Source organism: Musca autumnalis, unplaced genomic scaffold (genome assembly GCF_047663935.1).
Source record: "Musca autumnalis isolate F117 unplaced genomic scaffold, ASM4766393v1 scaffold_3, whole genome shotgun sequence".
Lineage (NCBI taxonomy): Eukaryota > Metazoa > Arthropoda > Insecta > Diptera > Muscidae > Musca > Musca autumnalis.
The window spans coordinates 39,983,718-39,995,934 of NW_027411866.1; the positions used below are offsets into that span (position 1 = coordinate 39,983,718).

A 12,217-nucleotide genomic window follows, 5' to 3' on the forward strand; every position below is an offset into this window, starting at 1 on the left:
AAGCTTTACATACTTCATGCGAACCCTCCCACATCCCTTGTCCAGGTGACAAATGCCATTAATGTAACTGTGCATGACCAGCTTACCGGTTGCCTAGTTGGCTATTTGGCTTTTACTTTCAATGCATTTCATATTGTTTTTGCTTACAATTGCGTTTGCAATTGTCTGCGCTTTAGCTACTATTCCAGAATGAAAAACAACCATTGTTGTTTTTTTTCCTGCTGGCTGCACCAGTGATGCTGATTGCTAGCAATAATTGCTTAGCCAATTAGTTAACAATGTTTAGACAAACTTTCATGCCCTGTCTAACATTTTAGTTCGCGATAAGTATCGGCAAAACATAAATAGTACTTGTGTTTTATTGGCGAGAAACGACATTGGGAATATATTGCGCTGTAGCATTCATTCTTATAAAACATGTGAGTTGTACTGAAGAAATGAAAATTTTGACATTAAAAATTTTAAATATGTAGGAATCGGAACAAAAAGAATATATGACAAATTTACACCAAAGAGGAGTGTTTTATATTCAATAATAAACATTCTGTCAGAATCTTAAAGAAGTGTGAATAGTGCATGTTTTTTGAAATGCCCCAGACTTAGCTACGCAGTCGTGAATTATTCAAACCAGAATCGGAAGGTGGTCATATATTTTTGCACAACTAAAACATCCAATTCGGGTTGACAAGAAATACTACTCCTGATTCTGCATCCTTAAACAGAAATCGACTTCAAGACAGCAGCACTGATGCCAAGTCTAAGTAGCAGTGCCACTCTATCTACACAAGCTATGTTAACCTTTCATATGTCATTGCAACCCTCTTTTGTTATGATCCCGTATGAGGAACGTCCAAACCTAAATAACTTAAGATTTTACCTTGCCAATTTAATTTATAAAACATGACATTAAATTTTCTTGAATTAAATTTTGTTTATCTTTCTTTTTAGGCCATTTAGGCTATGACGCGAGCATTTTCTTTGCAGCGTTGGATTTTCTTTTTATAAGGTAAGTCATAAGCCGTTAATACCCATCTTAGTCCAGATAATTGTGACAACATTAGGACAGTTTCTTATTTCCGCCGATACATACCCATTTCAGTGTAAATTTTTAAGCTGTGATACACTTCTCTGGTCAAGTCTTGGACATACAATGTGTAAAAAGTTTTGCCTGCGTTTGTTGTTGTTGTTAACAACTGTAATTTATGCATATTCTGGGATTTGCATCAGTATAAATTTACAGCGTGTGTAGATGCGAGTTTGCATGTACATATTCATATGTATGTGAGCTGGTTGTTGACAAGCAAAATGCGTAAGATTTTTGGGAAAGACAAATGATTTTGAATTGCAATTCCTTTGCATTAACCCATTAAGAAACAAAAATTGCGATTTTGTTGTCTCAACAATTTTAATAAAGAAAATTTGTTGTCCCAACGAATTTTCTAAAGAAACCTTGTTGTCCCAACGAATTTTCTAAAGAAACCTTGTTGTCCCAACAAATTTTCTATTGAAACTTTGTTGTCCCAACAAATTTTCTATTGAAATTTTGTTGTCCCAACAAATTTTCTATTGAAATTTTGTTGTCCCAACAAATTTTCTATTGAAATTTTGTTGTCCCAACAAATTTTCTATTGAAATTTTGTTGTCCCAACAAATTTTCTATTAAAATTTTGTTGTCCCAACAAATTTTCTATTGAAATTTTGTTGTCCCAACAAATTTTCTATTGAAATTTTGTTGTCCCAACAAATTTTCTATTGAAATTTTGTTGTCCCAACAAATTTTCTATTGAAATTTTGTTGTCCCAACAAATTTCCTATTGAAATTTTGTTGTCAAAACAATTTTTTAAGGAAATTTTGTTTTCTCAACAAGGTTTCTATTAACATTTTTCCCCAAAAATAAAATTTTCTAAAGAAATATTGTTGTCCCTACAAATTTCCTATAGAAATTTTGCTGTCCCAACAAATTTTCTAACGTATTTATTGTCCCAGCAAATTTTCTAAAGAAATTTTGTTGTCCCAAGAAATTTTCTAAGGAAATTTTGTTGTGCCAAGAAGTTTTCTGAATAAATTTTGTTGTCCCAAGAAATTTTCTAAAGAAATGTTGTTGTCCCAACAAATTTTCTAAAGAAATTTTGTTGTCCCAACAACATGATTTCAATAGAAAAAATTGTCCCAACAAATTTTGTTGTCCCAACAAATTTTCTATTGAAATGTTGTTGTCCCAACAAATTTTCTATTGAAATGTTGTTGTCCCAACAAATTTTCTATTGAAATTTTGTTGTCCCAACAAATTTTCTATTGAAATTTTGTTGTCCCAACAAATTTTCTATTGAAATTTTGTTGTCCCAACAAATTTTCTATTGAAATTTTGTTGTCCCAACAAATTTTCTATTGAAATTTTGTTGTCCCAACAAATTTTCTATTGAAATTTGTTGTCTCAACAAATTTTCTAAATTTTGTTATCCCAACAAATTTTCTAAAGAAATTTTATTGTCCCAACAAATTTTCTAAAGAAATTTTGTTGTCCCAACAACATGATTTCAATAGAAAAAATTGTCCCAACAAATGTTGTATTGAAATATTGTTGTCCCAACAAATTTTCTATTGAAATTTTGTGGTCCCAACAAATTTTCTATTGAAATTTTGTTGTCCCAACAAATTTTCTACTGAAATTTTGTTGTCCCAACAAATTTTCTAAAAAAATTTTGTTGCTCCAGCAAATTTTCTATTGAAATTTTGTTGTCCCAGCAAATTTTCTATTGAAATTTTGTTGTCCCAACAAATTTTCTATTGAAATTTTGTTGTCCCATCAAATTTTCTATTGAAATTTTGTTGTCCCAACAAATTTACTATTGAAATTTTGTTGTCCCAACAAATTTTTTATAGAAGTTATGTTGTCCCAACAAATTTTCTATTGAAATTTTGTTGTCCCAACAAATTTTTTATTGAAATTTTGTTGTCCCAACAAATTTTCTATTGAAATTTTGTTGTCCCAAAAAATTTTCTATTGAAATTTTGTTGTCCCAATAAATTTTCTATTGAAATTTTGTTGTCATAACAAATTTTCTATTGAAATTTTGTTGTCCCAACAAATTTTCTATTGAAATTTTGTTGTCCCAACAAATTTTCTATTGAAATTTTGTTGTCCCAACAAATTTTCTATTGAAATTTTGTTGTCCTAATAAATTTTCTATTGTCCCAACAATTTCTCTAAAGAAATGTTGTTGTCCCAACAAATTTTCTATTGAAATTTTGTTGTCCCAACAAATTTTCTATTGAAATTTTGTTGTCCCAACAAATTTTCTATTGAAATTTTGTTGTCCCAACAAATTTTCTATTAAAATTTTGTTGTCCCTACAAATTTTCTATTGAAATTTTGTTGTCCCTACAAATTTTCTATTGAAATTTTGTTGTCCCAACAAATTTTCTATTGAAATTTTGTTGTCCCAACAAATTTTCTATTGAAATTTTGTTGTAATTTTCTACTGAAATTTTGTTGTCACAAAAAATTTTCTATTGAAATTTTGTTGTCCCAGAATTTTCTATTGAAATTTTGATGTCCCAAAAAAATTTTTATTGAAATTTTGATGTCCCAAAAATTTTTTTATTGAAATTTTGTTGTCCCAAAAATTTTCTATTGAAATTTTGTTGTCCCAACAAATTTTTTATTGAAATTTTGTTGTCCCAACAATTTTTCAATTGAAATTTTGTTGTCCTAATGTATTTTCTATTGAAATTTTGTTGTCCCAACAAATTTCCTATTGAAATTTTGTTGTCCCAACAAATTTTCTATTGAAATGTTGTTGTCCCAACAAATTTTCTATTGAAATTTTGTTGTCCCAACAACTTTTCTATTGAAATTTTGTTGTCCCAACAAATTTTCTATTGAAATTTTGTTGTCCCAACAAATTTTCTATTGAAATTTTGTTGTCCCAACAAATTTTCTATTGAAATTTTGTTGTCCCAACAAATTTTCTATTGAAATTTTGTTGTCCCAACAAATTTTCTATTGAAATTTTGTTGTCCCAACAAATTTTCTATTGAAATTTTGTTGTCCCAACAAATTTTCTATTGAAATTTTGTTGTCCCAACAAATTTTCTATTGAAATTTTGTTGTCCCTACAAATTTTCTATTGAAATTTTGTTGTAATTTTCTACTGAAATTTTGTTGTCACAAAAAATTTTCTATTGAAATTTTGTTGTCCCAGAATTTTCTATTGAAATTTTGATGTCCCAAAAAAATTTTTATTGAAATTTTGATGTCCCAAAAATTTTTTTATTGAAATTTTGTTGTCCCAAAAATTTTCTATTGAAATTTTGTTGTCCCAACAAATTTTTTATTGAAATTTTGTTGTCCCAACAAATTTTCTATTGAAATTTTGTTTTCCCAACCAATTTTCTATTGAAATTTCGTAGCCCAACAAATTTTCTAAAAAAACTTGTCCCAACAAATTTTCTAAAGAAATTTTGTTGTCCAAACAAATGTTTTTATGACAGGTTGTTGTCCCAACAAATTGTTTATTGAAATTTGTTGTCCCAACAAATTTTTTGTTGAAATTTGTGTCCCAACAAATTTTCTAAAGAAATTTTTATTGTCCCAAAAATTTTTCTATAGAAATTTTATAAGCCCAACAAATTTTCTAAAGAAATTTTTATTGTCCCAAAAATTTTTCTATTGAAATTTTATAGGCGCAACAAATTTTCGGAAGAAATTTTGATGTCCCAAATAATTTTCTAAAGAAATTTTATTGTCCCAAAAATTTTTCTATAGAAATTTTATAAGCCCAACAAATTTTCTAAAGAAATTTTTATTGTCCCAAAAATTTTTCTATTGAAATTTTATAGGCGCAACAAATTTTCGGAAGAAATTTTGATGTCCCAAATAATTTTCTAAAGAAATTTTGTTGTCCCAAAAAAATTTCTAAAGAAATTTTGTTATCCCAACAAATTTTCTAAAGAAATTTTGTTGTCCCAACAAATTTTCTAAAGAAATTTTGTTGTCCCAACAAATTTTCTAAAGAAATTTTGTTGTCCCAACAAACTTTCTAAAGAAATTTTGTTGTCCCAACAAACTTTCTAAAGAAATTTTGTTGTCCCAACAAATTTTCTAAAGAAATTTTGTTGTCCCAACAAATTTTTTAAAGAAATTTTGTTGTCCCAACAAATTTTTTAAAGAAATTTTGTTGTCCCAACAAATTTTCTAAAGAAATTTTGTTGTCCCAACAAATTTTCTAAAGAAATTTTGTTGTCCCAACAAATTTTCTAAAGAAATTTTGTTGTCCCAACAAATTTTCTAAAGAAATTTTGTTGTCCCAACAAATTTTCTAAAGAAATTTTGTTGTCCCAACAAATTTTCTAAAGAAATGTTCTTGTCCCAACAAATTTTCTAAAGAAACTTTGTTGTCCCAACAAAATTTCAATAGAAATTTCAATAGAAATTTTGTTGTCCCAACAAATTTTCTGTTGAAATTTTGTTGTCCCAACAAATTTTCTATTGAAATTTTGTTGTCCCAATAAATTTTCTATTGGAATTTTGTTGTCCCAACAAATTTTCTATTGGAATTTTGTTGTCCCAACAAATTTTCTATTGAAATTTTGTTGTCCCAACAAATTTTCTATTGAAATTTTGTTGTCCCAACAAATTTTCTATTGAAATTTTGTTGTCCCAACAAATTTTCTACTGAAATTTTGTTGTCCCAACAAATTTTCTATTGTAATTTTGTTGTCCCAAAAAATTTTCTATTGAAATTTTGTTGTCCCAAAAAATTTTCTATTGAAATTTTGTTGTCCCAAAAAATTTTCTATTGAAATTTTGTTGTCCCAACAAATTTTCTATTGAAATTTTGTTGTCCCAGCAAAATGTCTACATGAAATTCACCCACAAGTGATTAAATCTTTTCCCCTAACCTTCTTGTGTGTCATTCCATACATTTGCCGTTTACCCGTTCTCTATTGCTTCTCTCCCTCTCTGCCTGAGAGCCTCCGACATTCTGGCTTTTATTTTCTACAATAACTCATACCTCTTCATACTGCCAGTGATGCCAGATAAGTTTGGTCGAAAATCGGCACTTTTCGGGTGCCAAAATCGGCAAAATCGGCAAAAAATTTTCAAAATCGGCAAAAAATCGGCAAATTAAATAACGTTTATTTCAGTTCAAATTAATGCTATATTTAATAAGCATAAGTTAAAAAATAACATTTTAAGTGCAACAAAACAATTAACAATTCATAAACCAACAAACCAAGAAATGTGTTTCAGACAATTTGGAGTCGATTTAGCAATGTCCGCCCGTCTGTCTGTCAATGTCGATCCATTTCTTTTAGTATCTCCTCCGCAAAATTTTTGATCTTTAATCCTAATCAACATTTTTGTCGGTTCAAACGCCCAAATTTTTAAAACCCCCTAAATACATACGTATTTTGGGAAACAATTTTTTGAATATACACAGGCTGAGGTTATATCTCTGTTGGCAAAGCCGATTGATACTTTTTTACTTGTTTTAAGTAGTCTTTAGTAAAGAGAATTCCTTCCATCGAGTCCCTAACTAATCGATCTCGGCACTTGTTTTTATTTAAATTTACTTGGCTAGAATCTCTTTCCACATTTGCTGAAGAATGTGGCAAGACTTAAACATGTTTAATAAATTTGGACAAAATAGGATATAATGATTCAGAATTTGCACATATTAGCTCTTTTCCTTCACGTTCAAGAATCTTCAAGTTTTACCACTTTTTACTCGAAAAGCGTTCCTTTACTTCTGACACAATACAATTCATATGGGAGCAGTTTACAACTTTTACTACTTTTGCCGGTTTTACCATTTTCAAAAGTAAAGAAACAGGCCAATTAAATCACATATTGTTTTCCAAAATTCTAGCAACTCTACGTTTTTATCTTTAAACAAATTTTTGAAATTTGATTCATGCTTTTCGTTTATGTTTATAAAGCATTCGTATTCCTTTATAATGTCGAAAAATTAATCTTGTGTCCCATTTATTATAAAACTTTGATTTCTTGAAGCTAGGCACTTACATTTATTTTCAAAATTAAACCACTTCAAAATCTGACCACAAACTTCAATGTAAAAGTTTGTGCAGTTTTTAATTATTTCCACTAACCCACTTTTCGACAATTTCGTTTTTTGAACAATTTCCTTGACGTATATACTGAAGTACACGTTATGGTAATCAAGAAAATTCAAACTGTTTTTATAAAATGTTAAAAAAATGTTATTATTATTAATCAAACTACTCTTGACGATATAGTTGTCTTTGTTATTGTACCAAATTAGTTCTAGCAACCACAATTTTCATACAAAATGGAAATTTTATGTAAACAAGTTGCCTTAACTAAAAATCGGCATTTTAGGGGAAAAATCGGCAAATCGGCATTTCTATTTTTTTGGACTAAAAATCGGCAAAATGCCGATAAATCGGCAAATCTGGCATCACTGCATACTGCCTGTTTGGTATGATTCTTTCGAGTTCGAATTTGCTTTCATATTTTGCACTTTAGTCAATTTTTCTGGGTCAAATTTTAATATGCAACGGCAACAACAACAATAACAACAATGACAACAAAACAACAGCAACAATGAAACACACAAAATATAGTTAAACAATATTTTTGTGGTCATTGTACCCGAAAAGCCAATGCTGCTGGTGCAGTGAACAGAGAGAACACCAACAACACATGGCCCTCATACACATACAGACGCACAACCATACACACACATTGATACTCTGAGGTTTTAGGTCTCTCCCAATCAAATGCAATGCAATTTGCAAATAAAAAACAAGTTAGCGGTGTTTTGCCACAGACATCCCACAAATTCATGCAGTGAGAAAAATAAGGAGAGAGCCAACAAAAATCCATGATCTCACTCTTATTGTCTCCCAAAATTTGTGGGGGTTTCCTCTGTTTATACTCATATTAGCACCACTGTGCTAACAAGGTTCTGAATCAAGGATGATCATCGAAACATGTGTGTGTTTGTATTGGTAATGAATTCCTTTCTTTGCAAAATAATGGCCGATATAAGGAAAGAATCACTACGTGTAGTTTTTACGGCGAAAACGGATATTGCTGAACACCCCTGCATTGAAACAAGTGTTGATATTAATGTTCGTACATACATACATATGTGAGTATATAAATGAGCGCCAATAATCACTTTTGTAAAGCCTGTCTGTGTGTGTATGTGTAAATGTTAGTGTAGGTCTTTTATAGAAGCCGTTGTATCATGGTTCTCTCTCTATCTCTCTCTATATCTCTGTGTATATGTATGCCAATATTTGGCCTATTAGAATGACTGGGTGGATGAGTGCGTGTTTGCACGATCTCTAATGCATTTTGGGGGGAATTTTGCGAACTGGCGTTTGTCAAATATCTAACACATACACACACACTCAGATAGTTTCTCGGTCTCTTGGTCGTATAATTGTTTGTTACGTTATCGTTGAAAATAAAAGTGCAAATATTGAGTGCACTGTAATGGGGGGAGAGCGTTGGTGTACTGCGTTAGTTTGTTTGCATTTGTCTGCCTGGCTTTCATCATCAATGCTTATCATTATTGTGTTGCACATTTGTTTTATTATTTTTTATTGTTGTTATTTCGTTATCATTAGTCATATCATCATCATCACAAACATCATAGTGGACGCCGTCGTCGTTGTATAGTTTCGACGTCGTTATTTTCACCTTCAATCATAATCTACAAGTGAATAGCGAATAGAACAACAAATCGGAGGTGTCGTAGTTTTGATTTTCGATTTTGTTTACATTTAAATAATTTAGTTAGGTGGTATTTAGTTTTACATTTAACACATTGCCTATATGGGGATCTATCGAAAGGCTGCTCTGAGGGGTTAGGTTGTGTTCGAAGTATTCACAGTTCCTTCAACTTCAGAGGAAATAATACATATGGGTCACTAATTTAATCAGAAATAGTAATTATACCTTCCGACAAATTAATTGCAAAAACTTCCTCGGGAACCTTCCCCACATAATTTTAAAAATGTTCGCTAAAATATTTCGGACAATTACTATCAAAGGAATCAATCGATTTGTTCGAATCTTTGAAAATCTTGATTTCCAGAAAGGGATCAGGTGCGAATATGGCAGGGTACCTCCTGCCAAAAATTTAATGCAGTATAAGGACATGTCTAGGATAGTTTTGAAATGTTCTACAGCAGGTTGCCTCGCGGTCCCTATATAGGGAAGTCCATACTTCCTGAGATAATAGTCTTAACAGCACTCAAAACCCCTGCAGGTACCAATTAAAACGCAGGCACCGGCGACGGCCGCATCTATGTACCGGATTGACCCGAGGAAACATTTTGTCGGCCAGGGGCCGTCACCTTAGCAACTACTTGTTCGTATTCGTGTTCGTCATGTCCCGGAATTCCTGCTGAGGATGCTTTTGGACCGTGCCGAGATAGAAATTAACCCCGGACCGTTTGTCAGCGTCTCATTGCACCGTTTGTCAGCGTCTCATCCACCATAGGTCGGTGTCGCTAAGATGCGGGGGGGGGGTGCCGTGGATGAGTGCATTTCAGGAACAGTTCAGGCTTGACCTTCCTGGGAGAGTATTACAACAGGCTTTATATTGCTTTGTGCTGCGCCAATATGATCCCCAGTGAGTCTTCATCATCATCGGATTATGAGACTCCCCTGCAATTTCCCCAACAGCAATATCAGCCGCAGCAGTTAACACCCCGTATTGCTGTTCCAGTTCCTGAGAATGTGACATTCCTGCAATTTAACTGCGATGGTTTTCGTGGCAAGATCAGTGAGATCATGAATTTTATGAGCCGTAGAAATATAATGGTAGCGGCGATTCAGAACAACAACTGCAGTCTTCGGAGTTGTGATGGATACAACGTTCTTCGCCTGGATCGTACTAGTCTGTCCAGTACAGACCTATCTCGCCTGAGCTAGACTCTAGGGACCCATACTTGGTGTGTATGGGGGTAGCGGTAAGGTGTGGAAACGCCGAGATAGAACTGCTGAATGTATATATCCCGTCGATTAATAGCTGTGCCCCGCATTATTCGCCTAACATCAGACCTCTGTTGAGAGGTGATAACCGGCTGGTCCTAGGGAATTTCAAAGCGTATGATGAGCTATGGCATTCAGCCCTAGGGAATGACAGGAGAGGCGCAGATCTGGCTGAGCAAATAGATAGCTCCACATTCTACGCTGTGAACGAGGACGCACCCATCAGGATAAGAGGAGACTGCCATAGTTCACCTGACATATCCATCGTGTTACCCGGTCTGACGAATGCGTGAACCCTTCATTTCCCTTGATTGGCAAGGTTTCAAAGAGTTCACCAACCAACGCTTCAGAGAACTGCCCAATCCTTCTGATGTTCGGTTAGCAGAGAGGAAGTTCCGAGACATCATCACTGCTGTAGCCGCTCGCTATATTCCTGCTGGTCGAATACCTTAAATAAGACCTAATTTCCCTGCAGATGCATCGGGATTAGCTAATGAGCGTGATGAGCTTCACCGCACGAACCCTAATCACCCCAGAGTCAGAAAACTGACAGTGGAAGTCAATAGATTAGTCGGTGAACACAAGCGGAAAAAGTGGTTAGAACATCTGCAACATTGGAGCCGGTTGTAGTAAATTGTGGACTAGGGTAAAGGAGCTATCGAACTCTGGTGGAAGGAATGATTGGACATCTGTCATGTTTAACGGCAGATCGGAAAAGGTGCGCGGGCTATTTCTGCCGACAATTTATCGAGCACCCCGACTGCAACGGGGCGAAGATAAGTGTTTTACGTCGTTTGCGATCTCTTCCAGCCGAGGAAGAACCGCCACAATTTACGATGGATGATGTTGCAGATTTTATCCGAGGCAAAGCGCCAAAGCGCTTGTACCTGACGGAATTTCAATGGTGATGCTAAAACAGCTGGATGACCCGGCAGTCGAGTATGGTCCCCAACTTATCGCTAGCCACCGTAATAGTTTCCGAAGCCTGGAAGATGGGCAGGGTGGTCCCGCTGCTGAAACCTGGCAAGGATGCAAGCAAAGGTTAATCATACAGGCCGATTTCACTTGCATCGCCAGTAGCCAAGATACTCAATCCTACCAAGCATTAGAGCGTGTTATCCAGTTGCGGATCATCAACACGTGTTCCGGAAGCAGCATAGTACCACAACAGCACTGCACGCCATTTCCACATATATTAGCCGAGGACTCAACCAGGACAAACCGTACCGCAGAACTGTAATGGTAGCATTGGATCTGACCAAAGCTTTTGATACGGTCAGTCATGCTAAGCTGTTCGAGGATGTCAAGAATACTACCCTCCGGTCTTGTCTGATACGCTGGCTCACCAACTATTTGTGTGGTCGCCAGCCATACGCGGAATTCAGAAACAAGCAGTCCAAACCACGGAGAGTGAAGCAGAGACTTCCTCAAGGAGGGGTGATATTTCCGAAACTGTTTAACCTCTATTTTTCTGCAATTCCACGTCCTCCCGACGGCAATGAGTTAATTATGTAAGCTAAGGCGGCCCAACAAATGACAAAATTGTTTTTTTGCCTCTCTCGCCTCCCCCTTTAAATGGTTTCCATTTGATATAAAGACTTTATATATGAAATTTTGTGGCGATCGCTTAACGTTAACCCGTGCCTCCAGAGGGATCTTTGTTTCCATAATAATTTGTATGGAACCAAAGGTCAATTTTAACGAAAATGCTCTAAAGGACGCCTTTACGGTCCACTCGATGAAAAAACTTTACGTGCAAATGAAGCTCCCACTGAATTTGCAGGTCGATGGTTCAATAAATCCGACCACAAACTACCCCAAAATCCTGCGAATCACATTCGATAGCATGTAGATGTCGTCTGCGTATGCCACAGGTATCTGCGGAAAAAGGTACTCAAAACCCTAGCAGGCAGCACTTGGGATGAGGGTAAACAAACCTTGTTAACCACATACAAGGCGATAGGTGGTCTGTGGTAAGCTATGCAGTGCCTGTGTGGTTTGTCGATGTAATTAATAAGCAATGGAAAAACTTGCAAACCTGCCCGAATGCAGCCCTGAGAACAGCAAAAGGGTGTCTCCACATATCTTACATGACCGTTTACATGAGGAGTCTAAAATCTTGTGGGTGCGTCGGCACAACAGTCGGCACAACAGGATGTTGTCGATGCAATATTTGCTTGGATGTTATAGGCAAAACTATCCAAACCACCAACTAATGG

The 12,217-nt window shown here is 34.6% G+C and overlaps 1 protein-coding gene across 1 annotated transcript in view; it reads left to right on the plus strand.

The window, feature by feature from the left end:
* The first annotated feature begins 202 nt into the window (after nt 1-202).
* The window catches only part of Hr4 (nuclear hormone receptor 4), a 131,750-nt gene continuing 119,735 nt past the window's right edge, over nt 203-12,217 (plus strand). Inside the window, exons 1-2 of the mRNA XM_073972542.1 lie at nt 203-419; nt 949-1,006. The gene's annotated coding sequence lies outside the window, so the exon portion shown is untranslated. The remainder of the gene's footprint in view (nt 420-948; nt 1,007-12,217) is intronic.